Source organism: Ostrinia furnacalis, unplaced genomic scaffold (assembly GCF_004193835.3).
Source record: "Ostrinia furnacalis isolate ACB-3 unplaced genomic scaffold, ASM419383v2 OfSCF0658, whole genome shotgun sequence".
Taxonomy (NCBI): domain Eukaryota; kingdom Metazoa; phylum Arthropoda; class Insecta; order Lepidoptera; family Crambidae; genus Ostrinia; species Ostrinia furnacalis.
The window spans coordinates 75,065-86,304 of NW_021130897.1; the positions used below are offsets into that span (position 1 = coordinate 75,065).

General features: G+C 39.0%; 1 pseudogene; it reads left to right on the forward strand.

The window, feature by feature from the left end:
- Positions 1-10,458: 10,458 nt before the first annotated feature.
- On the forward strand, positions 10,459-10,954 carry LOC114366671 (uncharacterized; annotated as a pseudogene).
- The last annotated feature ends 286 nt before the right edge of the window (positions 10,955-11,240 follow it).

The following is an 11,240-nucleotide window of genomic DNA, read 5'->3' on the forward strand; positions in this document are numbered from 1 at the left end:
TATAACCTGAAGTGTAGTGACTGAATTTCTTCCGCCACTTCTTTTCAGCACCAGCTGATATGATATGGGCAAGCTATACTTACAGGATCATTAATTATACTCGTCCTAAGTGCCCTAAAAATGACCAACATAAAGCCTTTTTGTTTCTCATAGCTCTCATTGAAATGTTGAATATCATTTAGTTATTCTTCTTCTTCTCCTGTCGTGTAGGTTGTGTCAGACTTCTGACATGGCTTAATTAGATCATCAACTTAACGTGCTCTCTGAAGTCCGGAATCATAATTTTTTTTTTCGGGATCATCAGGTTGTCACAGCCCTGCAATGTCGTAACCAAACTATGAACACATAATATTCACAACATCTTTGTTTTTATAATACCTCAAAATTGAAGAACCTGCAGAGGGACAAGGTACAATTCTTTATCCAAAATTTTTCACAGACTCTACCACCTCTAAAAAATAATTCACCATAAATTATAATAAGCCGGTCAAGTAAAATAAATCCTGGAAAAATAGAATAGAATTTTATTGAACATTGTGCTTTCCTGCTATCGTTTTGTCGTAGCAAACAAGATTACGTGCACTACGGAAGTTTTTCCGGGAAAAGCTGTAATTTCCAACAGGTAAACTGAACTGACTGCGGTAAAGCGTTCGGCCATTTTCCGACAAAAACTGAACGAGAAGTTTGCCATTTCATTTTAAAGATATTTAAACCCAGTTATTTAACTACTGAAAAAGGTTTTTATTTCGAATCCGAATATCTCTACTTTATTTTTAATTTGTTCGTCTGCAAATAATAAGACTAACTTTAGTGGGAAAGGAGAGTCCATAAAAAGAAAAATATAATAATAATATTAGCAACCTGATAAGATATCTAATACTTAATTAATTTCTGTCACATGTTGATATTGAAAGAAAGAAAGAAAAAATATTCATTTGGTCCTAAAATAGAATGATATATTGCGTGTTGTTTTAACATAGACTTTAATGCTAAAGCAACTCTCTCTAATTTTTTGTTCTGTTTGCTACATTTTTAAGCATCTACCTACGCCTAGTCATTGACCAGTATTGATTGATTATACAAAAACATTATAACTACGACAAACTTAGAATTAGTTTTTATATGACAGGTTTTGAGAAAAATATTACAAGCTAAGGCTGAGTTGCATCACCTTACTTTAACCGCAACTGTAACTTTAACCGGTGTTTTTTGTATGATGTTAGACAGACTTTTGACGTTTGTTACCTAGTTAAAGTAAGATGGCAACTCAGCCTAACGCCCGTATTCACAAACATTACTATGAGGTCTCAAAGTGCGCGTGGACGCACAGGGTCGCAATCTAACCAATCACAGAGCTCTATTCAACGCTGTGCGTTCGATTTGCTGCTTTACTTAAGCAAGTATCGTTTATGAATACAGGTGTAAGGGTTTAAATTGTGCGTGATTCTACGAACGATGCCGCGAGCAAAAACTAGTGCTAAATAATGTGGGTGTATGAAACAAGGCTAATCATTATTCATTGGTACCCTCAGACGTTATGTCGGTGTTGTCATAATAGAAACGCAAATTGGTCGCTCGGGATGTACAAAATATTAGCCCTAATAAGGCCTCAGCCTCGAATTTAGCGGACAGCGGGGCGGCAGCGGTAGCGGCGCGGGAGCGGCAGGATCTTATGCTTAAAATCAAATAGACCGGTTCTCGAAAACAGCGGCGCGGGAGCGGGCAACGAGCGGGCAGCGCACTCCTTCTTTTGCCCACAATAAATCGAGCGTTAGGAATAAATTTGAATCGAAATAAAATTGTCGCCGTTGTTCAGGACATTTCGTTTGCGAATAAAAACAAATATCTCGACAACACAACCCCGAACACAACACTTCGCCGCTAAAGCGCCGCGCGAGCTGCGCGCTTATTTCGAGAACGGGTCTGCGTTGCCCGCCCCGCTCCCGCGCCGCCGCCGCTCCCGCTCCGCTGCCCGCTAAATTCGAGGCTGAGGCCTTAGATGTCGGCCATATTAGTTCGGCTGGCGTATTTGACTCTACTCATCTGACTTAACTTCGTGTGTAGAGTGTGTGATGAAAACCTTCATCATTATCATCATTTCAGCCACAGGACGTCCACTGCTGAACATAATATGCCTCCCCCATTGATTTCCAGCTGGCTCGATAGGTAGCGACCTGCATCCGCCTTCCTTTATGAGGTACGCTGCCTTTTCCGATACATGGCTTCCACACCAGAACCTTGCTGCCCGCAGAGACTTGAATGACACTTGCCTTAAGTAAGCGCCTACTTCAATATAAAACGCAATATTGCGGTTGTAGGAAGCTTGTAGGAACCGGTTAGTAGGTAGATAGATATGTGACAGTTATGTGATATTTTTCAACAAATAAGCATCAACAAACAACCCAATTGGAAAATCTGTAACTTGATACTAACAACAAGAGTCTTCAGTTTGATTCACTTCGTAAAAGGTATTCAATTTAACAGTCTACGACATGACAATTAGTAGTGCCTGAGTTCCTTGTGCTGCTTCTTCTCAGCACTGGCCCATTTATTGACCCGAAGTAGTGGTAAGCCTTAAGGTAGCCTTTCACACTAAACGTCACAGACGCAGCGTCTATAACTTTGGTCTTGTGCCACTAACGCCCCGTCACTAACTCGCTTCGAACGGCTACCTTTTAGACCAAAGCTAAAGACGCTGCGTCTGTGACGTTTAGTTCGAAAGGCTGCCTTTAAAAGCCTACTTGCAAAAATTATGAAAAAAAGCTCCAGACTTGTCGCTCCGCTTGCTACGCTGCTATCTGTCTCTATAAACGAGCTATGTAGTACTATCTAGAGCTGGCCATGTCACGAAAAGAGTATAGAACTCTCATGAATTAGTAACGTGTAGTTGACCGAAAACACCCAAGGCCAGAAGAGTACTCTGAAAATAATTGAGATAAATATTTCCACTACTTGTCAGTGGTCTTTTATAGGAGATAGAAGATGGATAGAAATAGTAATGCCCGTTTTCACCGTCAATCCCTAATTTTTAAGTGACCCCTTTGAAAACAAAATTCCTTAGGGTCATTTAAAAATTAGGGATTGTTGGTGAAAACGAGCATAAACATGTTATAAATATTATAGAGCTCCTCTAAGTGGTAGGTACTTCTATGTATGTACCTATATTTTTATGCTTCATAATAATATCTAATGCTCAATTGAGGTGTTCGAGGCGCAGACTGCTAGACTATTTTGGAATTTCAGGAATGAAATGCTCTAATGTAAAAAGAAAACTGTGCGTTTTCATCCAAATAAGTACTTTGTCTATCTTCTTAATTAAATATTTTTCGTAATAAATTAAATGATTAATTTATTTTTTGAACTTTTATTTATAAAATTATTGTAAAAGCTCAACCCGTAAACCATTTTCACTGTAATCTGCAAGTAAAACACAGAAAGATAACTAATATCTGCCCTAGTTTTTGAAAGTTATCAGTGTAAATCAGTGTTACTATCAGTTATTGATTTTATTTTATCAGTAGCATGAATGAAGCCTTTTGGATTACACGATTTTCCACTACGATACTGTCTCGAGTGGAAATCGACTTTTCACTTATGCTGGGTTGCACCATCTTACTTTGACTTTAATAAACGTCAAAAATCTGTCAAACTCTATACAAAAAACACCGGTTATCGCTATAGTTACGGTTAAAATTAGGTGGTGCAACTCAGCCTTAGACATTTTACTTGACGGGCGACTGCTTCACTACTCTACCTATCAAGTAAATAAAAATTAATACTTGGACATTAAATTTTTACATTGGGCCATCTAGGTACCTAAACGTAGCGAAGCTTAGTATTAATATGGAGATTAAACAATGGTAAAAAATGATATTTCAATACACTTTGTTGTAAACTACACACATTATGTAATTACTCTGACTAATAATAACAGAAAATGTTTTCGTTCTGTTGAAGATCTAACTTGAAATCTTTGGTACCTACCTATTATATTAAACTTGATATCCGATAAGAATATCGGTATTTCTATAAAATCTCATATTATATTAAGCAATTATATTGCATTTCATGTATAATAACTACAACTGCAGGAACAAACTTGTGAACACGTTCTGTGTAGTGCAAAATTGAATGCAAACTCCTGCGGACGAACACGCTCGCACCTATTTGTTTTGTACTGACACTCACACCGAACTTTACAATTATGTTACTTTTTTTTATCCACAAAGAGGAAGCCTGATGGTAAGTGATTATCAGGCCGAAGGTGAAAGCGAGCTTCACTCGGAATCCTCAACTACAGAGGAACTGGCTATCTTACCTCTAACTGCTGGAACACAACAATGCTGTTGACATTGTTGTTATGGCGACAGACTTAGGTAAGATGGTGGTAGCTAGCCAGGCGGACTTTGAACAAGCCCTACCACCAACCAAACCGGACAGAAAAATCTGCCCCCACTACCTCGGGACCTCTGCGTCTGAATCAGGTGGTCTTACCACTAGACTACAGAGGCGGTTACTAAAAGTCATACTAAAATACCTAGTCCATACTAATTAAGATGTCATTAGGTAATTTAGTATTCACTGCAAAAGCACGACCCACTCTAATTTCAACACAGGAAAATAGAGCCTTTGGCCTATACTCCCAACGCTGGACGAGGCTGTCCCTTGACTCCCTTTTACAAAGAGTGGGAAACCTTCAACCCTGCTGGAACAAATATATCAATAATTATTTCATATCCCTATTGAAATCATACTTATAACTCGGTTGAATTAACTGCGCACCTCGCAGGAATGTGACTCTCCCTCGCACTCACACGCACATCTCCCATTCGCCCCGTCCGTACCAGTGTGCCTACCATGAGTTTACGTAAGGTGTGCTCGCTAGCGACTGCGTAAAAAGATGACATTTAAATGTATGACATATTGCGCAGCGCCCCTAGCGGCTACTTTCAAGAAATAAAATCTTCATAGAATTTTTTGACGTATTCGCTAGCGAGCGCACCTAACGTAAACTCATGGTAGGCACACAGAGCGTCGATGTGACGTCACGGCCGCCAGGTACGCAGTTAACTCGACCGGGTTTTATGAATACATATTTTAGAAGGCACATACATTTTTTACAGGCCATTTTTTGACACTTAGCAAATTAAAGTGTACTTTTTATGTCTGGTTTCTCATACCTATCGTATTAGTGACGCAACTGTACGGTGTAAGAGTGATCCACGTTCACTCACTCAAAGTTTCGATGACTGCTTTTTCATACCTATTATTTCGTATCTAGTGACGCGAAAGTTCGGTGTGAGAGTGATCCAGTTCACTCACTCAAAGTGCCGCAAACTCCCAGTTTAGTGTAAATTGATTCCATCACAAACATTTGTGTTTGCGCGCTCTTTATTGGGGCTTCCAAATGCGTTCGAAAAAACCATAAAAACACGTGAACTGTGAAATGTTTTATGAGTTTGGATTAGCTAAAGGAATTCAGAAGTTTTCTCTCTGGTAGTGTGGGCAGGTCTCCAACTAGGTGGACCGACGATTTGGTGAATGCGGCGGCAAGAACCTGTGGGTAGCGCAGGACCGGACATTATGGAGGCCTTTGTCCAGCAGTGGGCGTCATTTCGCTGAAACGAACTAACGAACTTTGAACCACAGAAAATTGGCCTTACTCATAGATCACAGAAACTAAAGGGAGATGTGCCAAGGGGGCGGGGCCGGTGTCGCAATATGCCCAAAAACAAAACGCATTGATGCAGACGTCATAATGTAAACAGTTTACATTGCTTGCGTAGTACTAAAGATTATTCGAACGTTGAGTACTGATACTGCAGTGGATAATGAGCACATATTTTAATTACTTTGTTTATGTCAATTGCGACATTGAGTTTCGAACTCAGCACATTATTGATTGGTCTCTATATATTTATGGTCTTACTCGTTAATGCCAAAATTTAAGGCACAAACATAAACGACTATTTGCCCAGTACTTAACTTTACTACCAAAATATCTTTCCACGAACTAAACCTACGACGCGTTTTAGAGCGAGAACCCTTTGAATTAAAAATAAGTCTACCCCACAGCTTATAGAGATGTAGTAGGGCAATCAAGGGTCCTTTGCTACGCTAATCTAGCCCACAAAGACAGTAGACTAAGAGCTAGTGAACGCCATACCTACGTCATTTTATAAAAGCTGAATGTTTGTCAGCGTAAGCTCCCAATATAGGATATAATGTTGGTGAATTATGAAGTTTTGGTTATGGTGGCTTTGGGAGCTACCCTAAAAAACTGTCTGGCAAGGAGTTGGAACTGTCAAAACTGTCTGCCTGTTGGAGAAAATACTTATGATTATTGTCCAAATATTATACATAAAAATCAGATTTAATGGTATAACGTTAGTAGAAAATTACAGTCTATTGAATATACAGAAAAAGCCACCGTAAATGTTAGTCGTAGGTCTGGCGTTCACTAGCTCTTAGTCTACAGGCTTTGTAGTGCACTAAATACACCTACGCTGCGACTGTAATTCTCATGGTTAACTAGGGTTAGGCTGTGACTTTGCCTGAAGGTCCCCAGTTTTCGAATAGTCAGGCTGAGTGCAAAAAAGTTTTGTTGCTTCCAAAATGTAGTAGCTATAGGTTTGATGTTTACAGTAAGATTATTAAATTAAAATATCAATTCGCCTCTAGAATTCTGAAAGAAACTTTCAATTGCAATAACTTTTAAAGTTCTCAAGATATACTTAATTTCGAAAGATAACTAATTTAAACTAATTAATAATTTGATGAAGTTATAAAACTGCTACAGAGAAAAATTGCTATTTTAAAATTGAAGTAGATACCTAACCTTTGAAAAAACTTTTTATTTATTGCCAAAGGATTTTATGAAAACTAAGTGAAAGTACCAAAATCATCTTTCTTGCGTTCCAAGGATTATAGAGTCACTAAAGGATATACAAGGTGAAAGGGAAAGTCGCCCTATTCCTTGAAAGGGATACTAGAGGTCATTAGCAACAAATTAAGTCCCGTGAACCAGGGGTCAAAAATTGCCATCCAGTGGTTATTAAAGTTATTCGATTTTTTAGACATTTCTGGCTTGTTGCCTAAACCATTAATTGAGAATAAACTACTCCACTCTAAACATTGAATTGATACTTTTCTGAAAGCTGAAAATTAGGGATCATTTTAAAAAAAGTGCTTGCCCAAAACTTACATAGGTACCTAATCAATCTATCTCTCAAGGAATAGGTCGAGTTTCCCTGTCACCCTGTATTATATTAGATACATGTATCCAATAAAGACTGACTATGCTATCAATAGGAGGCCATCTTGTAATACCATGTCAATCAAGTACCCCCGTGCAATCTACGCTAAGCCTTTGAGGTGCACTCCGAATATCGGAGGGTAGCCAATGATATTACAGGCGCCATACCTTGATTGTTTGGCCTAAGATCGAAGAGGCAATCTATGAAGTGCCAATATGTCGGATTATAGCTAGAGGAGACGAGAATGATGGTGAAAAGGATTTTCAGTTGAAACTGAAATTAAAAGCTAGCTTTACAGTCTACGTATCATACATTGTTAGCAGTCTAAAAGATTTTAACAAAACTTAAACCATCATACACCCATAATCACAATCACTGCCTAGCAATGAGGGTTTTCGCGATTGAAAAATCCGCCAGATGGCAATACGTAGACGCGAGGTCCAGATGCTGCATGATTGGTTATTTTTGACATGACATTGACAGATATGTCAAAATCCACCAATCATGCAGCATTTGGACCTTGCGTCTACGTATTGCCATCTGGCGGATTTTTCAATCGCGAAAACCCTCATTGGAGTACTCCACTAGCTCAAGCAAGTGCATTCAAATAGCACTTACAAAAAAAAAGTCGGTTTTGATTGGAACCTTAATTTCAGCCAAAACTGTATTTAATTCTAAAATATGATGAAGATATTTAATGCTCAAGTCTTTGTATAAGCCAATTTCAAGCTCTTACGATTTTCTTCTTCTTCTTAAGTTTTACGTCATGAGTTCACACTTTCCTCCTTTATTTTTTTGGTGCTATAAAACCATTTTAGATATTTCAGTGTGATGAAAATAAAAAAGTGTTTTAATAGATAGAAAGATAGGTACTATTTACCACCTTACAAAACAGCCAAAAGAAAAGCAAAATTGAAACAGCACATTTTATGCGTTGTTATCGCATAGGAAGTAATATCTTTCAGACAACCTATAGGGAGGGTTTTAGTAGCAGTGTTTTAGGTTTATCTTTCTCTTAAGACTGTGTTAGTTTTATTAGTTGGGTTGCGGTAAACTTGGGTTCCTGGCCACGTTAATTGCTGGTCTAATCCTTTTAAACTATACTTACCACCTGATATTCTTTTTAGTTTCTTAGAAAGATAAAATAAAAGACCTCCAATTGTTTAATTAAAGAAATTACTCGTTACATCGACCACAAACTTAGTTTCCATGATTGTGCTAATCTTAACTGTCTCTTACAAGGCTGTATACCTAATAAGAATAGACAATTTTGAAAGTCATGAACATTAATAATAATAATTAAAAATGTTTTCTAGAAGTAATTTGAAAGTGAAAACAAGAAATTGCGTTCGTTTTTAGGTCTTTATTTTATTTGTGTAGATTGTAATTGTTTTTCTTTTGGAATAATAATAAAAGGGATAAAGTTCCATTAAAATTAAATACGAAAACACCTCTCAATGATTTTGATACGATCAATGAATAACTTGATTAATTTTCTTTTTCTTGTTCCCATATTATATCATAATAATTTCACTTTATGAGTAAGTATCACCTGTATCAATTTTTCGTGAAAAATACTATGTTATGCGAGTTGAACGTCTCATCGACTACAGCTTGAATTGAATTATTTATTAGGTAGAGATTTAGGCTGAGTTACACCACCTAACTTTGACGTTAACTATTACTGTAACCAGAGCTTTTTAAAAGGAGTTTGACAGATTTTTAAGTGAGTATCTCAATGATAAATTATTAGGCTCTAACTTCTGATACATTTTTCGGTTGATCAAGGGTGGTCCTCCTCTCTCCTAATTGCCGTGCCCTACAGGGCCCATAATGTTCTAATTTTAAGTACATAATGGATGCAATAAAATATTGAGTATTGAGTATTTGTCAAAGTTAAAGTAAGATGGTGCAACCCAGCCTTCGTCTGTTACATAACCACTGGTAAAGATCTCGGAAAGTAAGACCGGTGGTTGTGGAAATCCTTGAGGGAGACATTTGTCCAGCAGTGGACGTCATATGGCTGAAACGAACGAAGGAACATAACCACTGGTCTCTTTTATAAATTTTCTCTTTATAAAGGAAACAATGCCAAACCCCTATAAATTTCCCTATAGATGTAATGGAGATTTTCGCACTTTAAATCACGTCAAAATGGTTGAATGAAAAAAGGCTCTTTGCTGCTTCACGTCTCGCCTATTAAAAATAATAAGCAAAACCATTTTCAATAGACTCTACCATTCCAAATTGAACTCTGACCCGTTGTAATAGAGAGTGGCAAGAAATTTTGAATAAGTAGGGAAAATGAGAGGGATCTTTCACATTGTAAGAAAAGGAATTAAAATTTTTCCCCTCAGGGAAAAACGGGAACTAAAAGTAGCCGGAGCAAGTAAAAGTTTCTAATTTAATTATCTTCATGTATTTTTTGGAGTAAAGTTATTGAAAGGAAATTATTAGTTACTTTTTGTAACGTGAAACAATTTTTACAATAAGGGTTCCTTGTCAGGACTACGGAACCCTAAAAAGACTGCCAGTGAAATCTAATTACTGCAAATGAAGTATCTGCAATTAATTTTTAGAACCTCTTAATTGAATATTTTAATTTAATCTCAAACTCAATACAGAAAGCTTTTGATTTTAATTAATATTTAAATGAACATACGAATGCTATAAATGTTCATTTATGTAATTAGATTATGTTTACCTAAATATCAATATTGTTTAGGTATTAAGTTTTTAACTATGTAAATATACATATTTTTTAGTTTCATTCTATTAATACAGGTCGCATTAACAAGTTCATGGCAACTAAACATAATAAGAACTTGTGACTTTCGATCAAATAAACCTTTAAAGATAATATTAAAAGTGGTTCAAAACAGTGTAAATCTCTAATAGAATACCCGCATCGACGCTAACATAAACCGAATAATCAAAACTTTCCAATAAAGCTCTTTCAACTTGTAACGTTTCCCCGAAATCATTAATCGTAACCGCAGTCATCGCTAAAAAAAGAAATCAATTACAACGACGCACCAAAATAAACCTTACAACCGTCTGTTTTGTTCACTCAAGTGTTTTAATGAATCACCCAGAACTTTTCTAATACACGACCGTATGCAGCCGTCAAAAGAAACAAAGCGGTCATTTACAAAGGAGCGAATTAGTGACATTTAAAAGAGCAGTGATCTTATAATCCGCGATGCAACAAGTCCGCCCGCCCAGCGGGGAAGGCGGGCGGCCTCAGTACCGCCGCGACCATGGCTTCGAACGCACGCACGAAGCGCTCGCAGTCGATCTGCGCGCCGGCCTCCGCCAGTATGGAGGCGCTGGCGGCGCCGCCGGAGACCACGCCGGCCCCGCGCCGCCGGCCCGCCGCCCGCTCGCAGTCGGCACGCATCACCGGCGGCCGCTCCGTCCGCCACCGCCGGCAGCAGCAGCAGCAGCAGCTGGACAGAGAAACCAGAGCCAGATACAGCTCGGAGCCGCGACTCGCTGAGGCGGAAACGCCGCCGCAGGTCCGGCGTCAGGCCTCGGCCCGCCGCCGCCCGCCGCCCGGCCAGCACAGCCAGCCGCGCCGCTCCAACGCCTTCCTCGACGTCCCTCGCACCACCCACCAGCCCGAGGCCGAGGAGCCCGACGAGGACTCCTATCGCCTCCGCACTTTCAACATCACGCAGAAAGGAGGTCAGTGCTAGGAACGAGCCGTTCGTTCACCTCCGACTATATTTGAAAGTTTTTCCATCAGTTCGGTTCGAAACTTGGCAGTCGTCCGCGGCGCCCGATGAGTTTTTAAGTGCCGATTCTGGATTTCTGCGTAAGCGGAAGAACGGAGACGCAGATCAGCGAAACACGGTTAAAAATTTAAAAGCTTCGCCGTGAATCACTGGAGTGTAGCGTTTACGAGGTTGCCATAAATCAGTCGTGATACGAGAACATTTGGGTTAACTTTGAGGTAAAAATAGCCGGAACGATGCGGGCTCG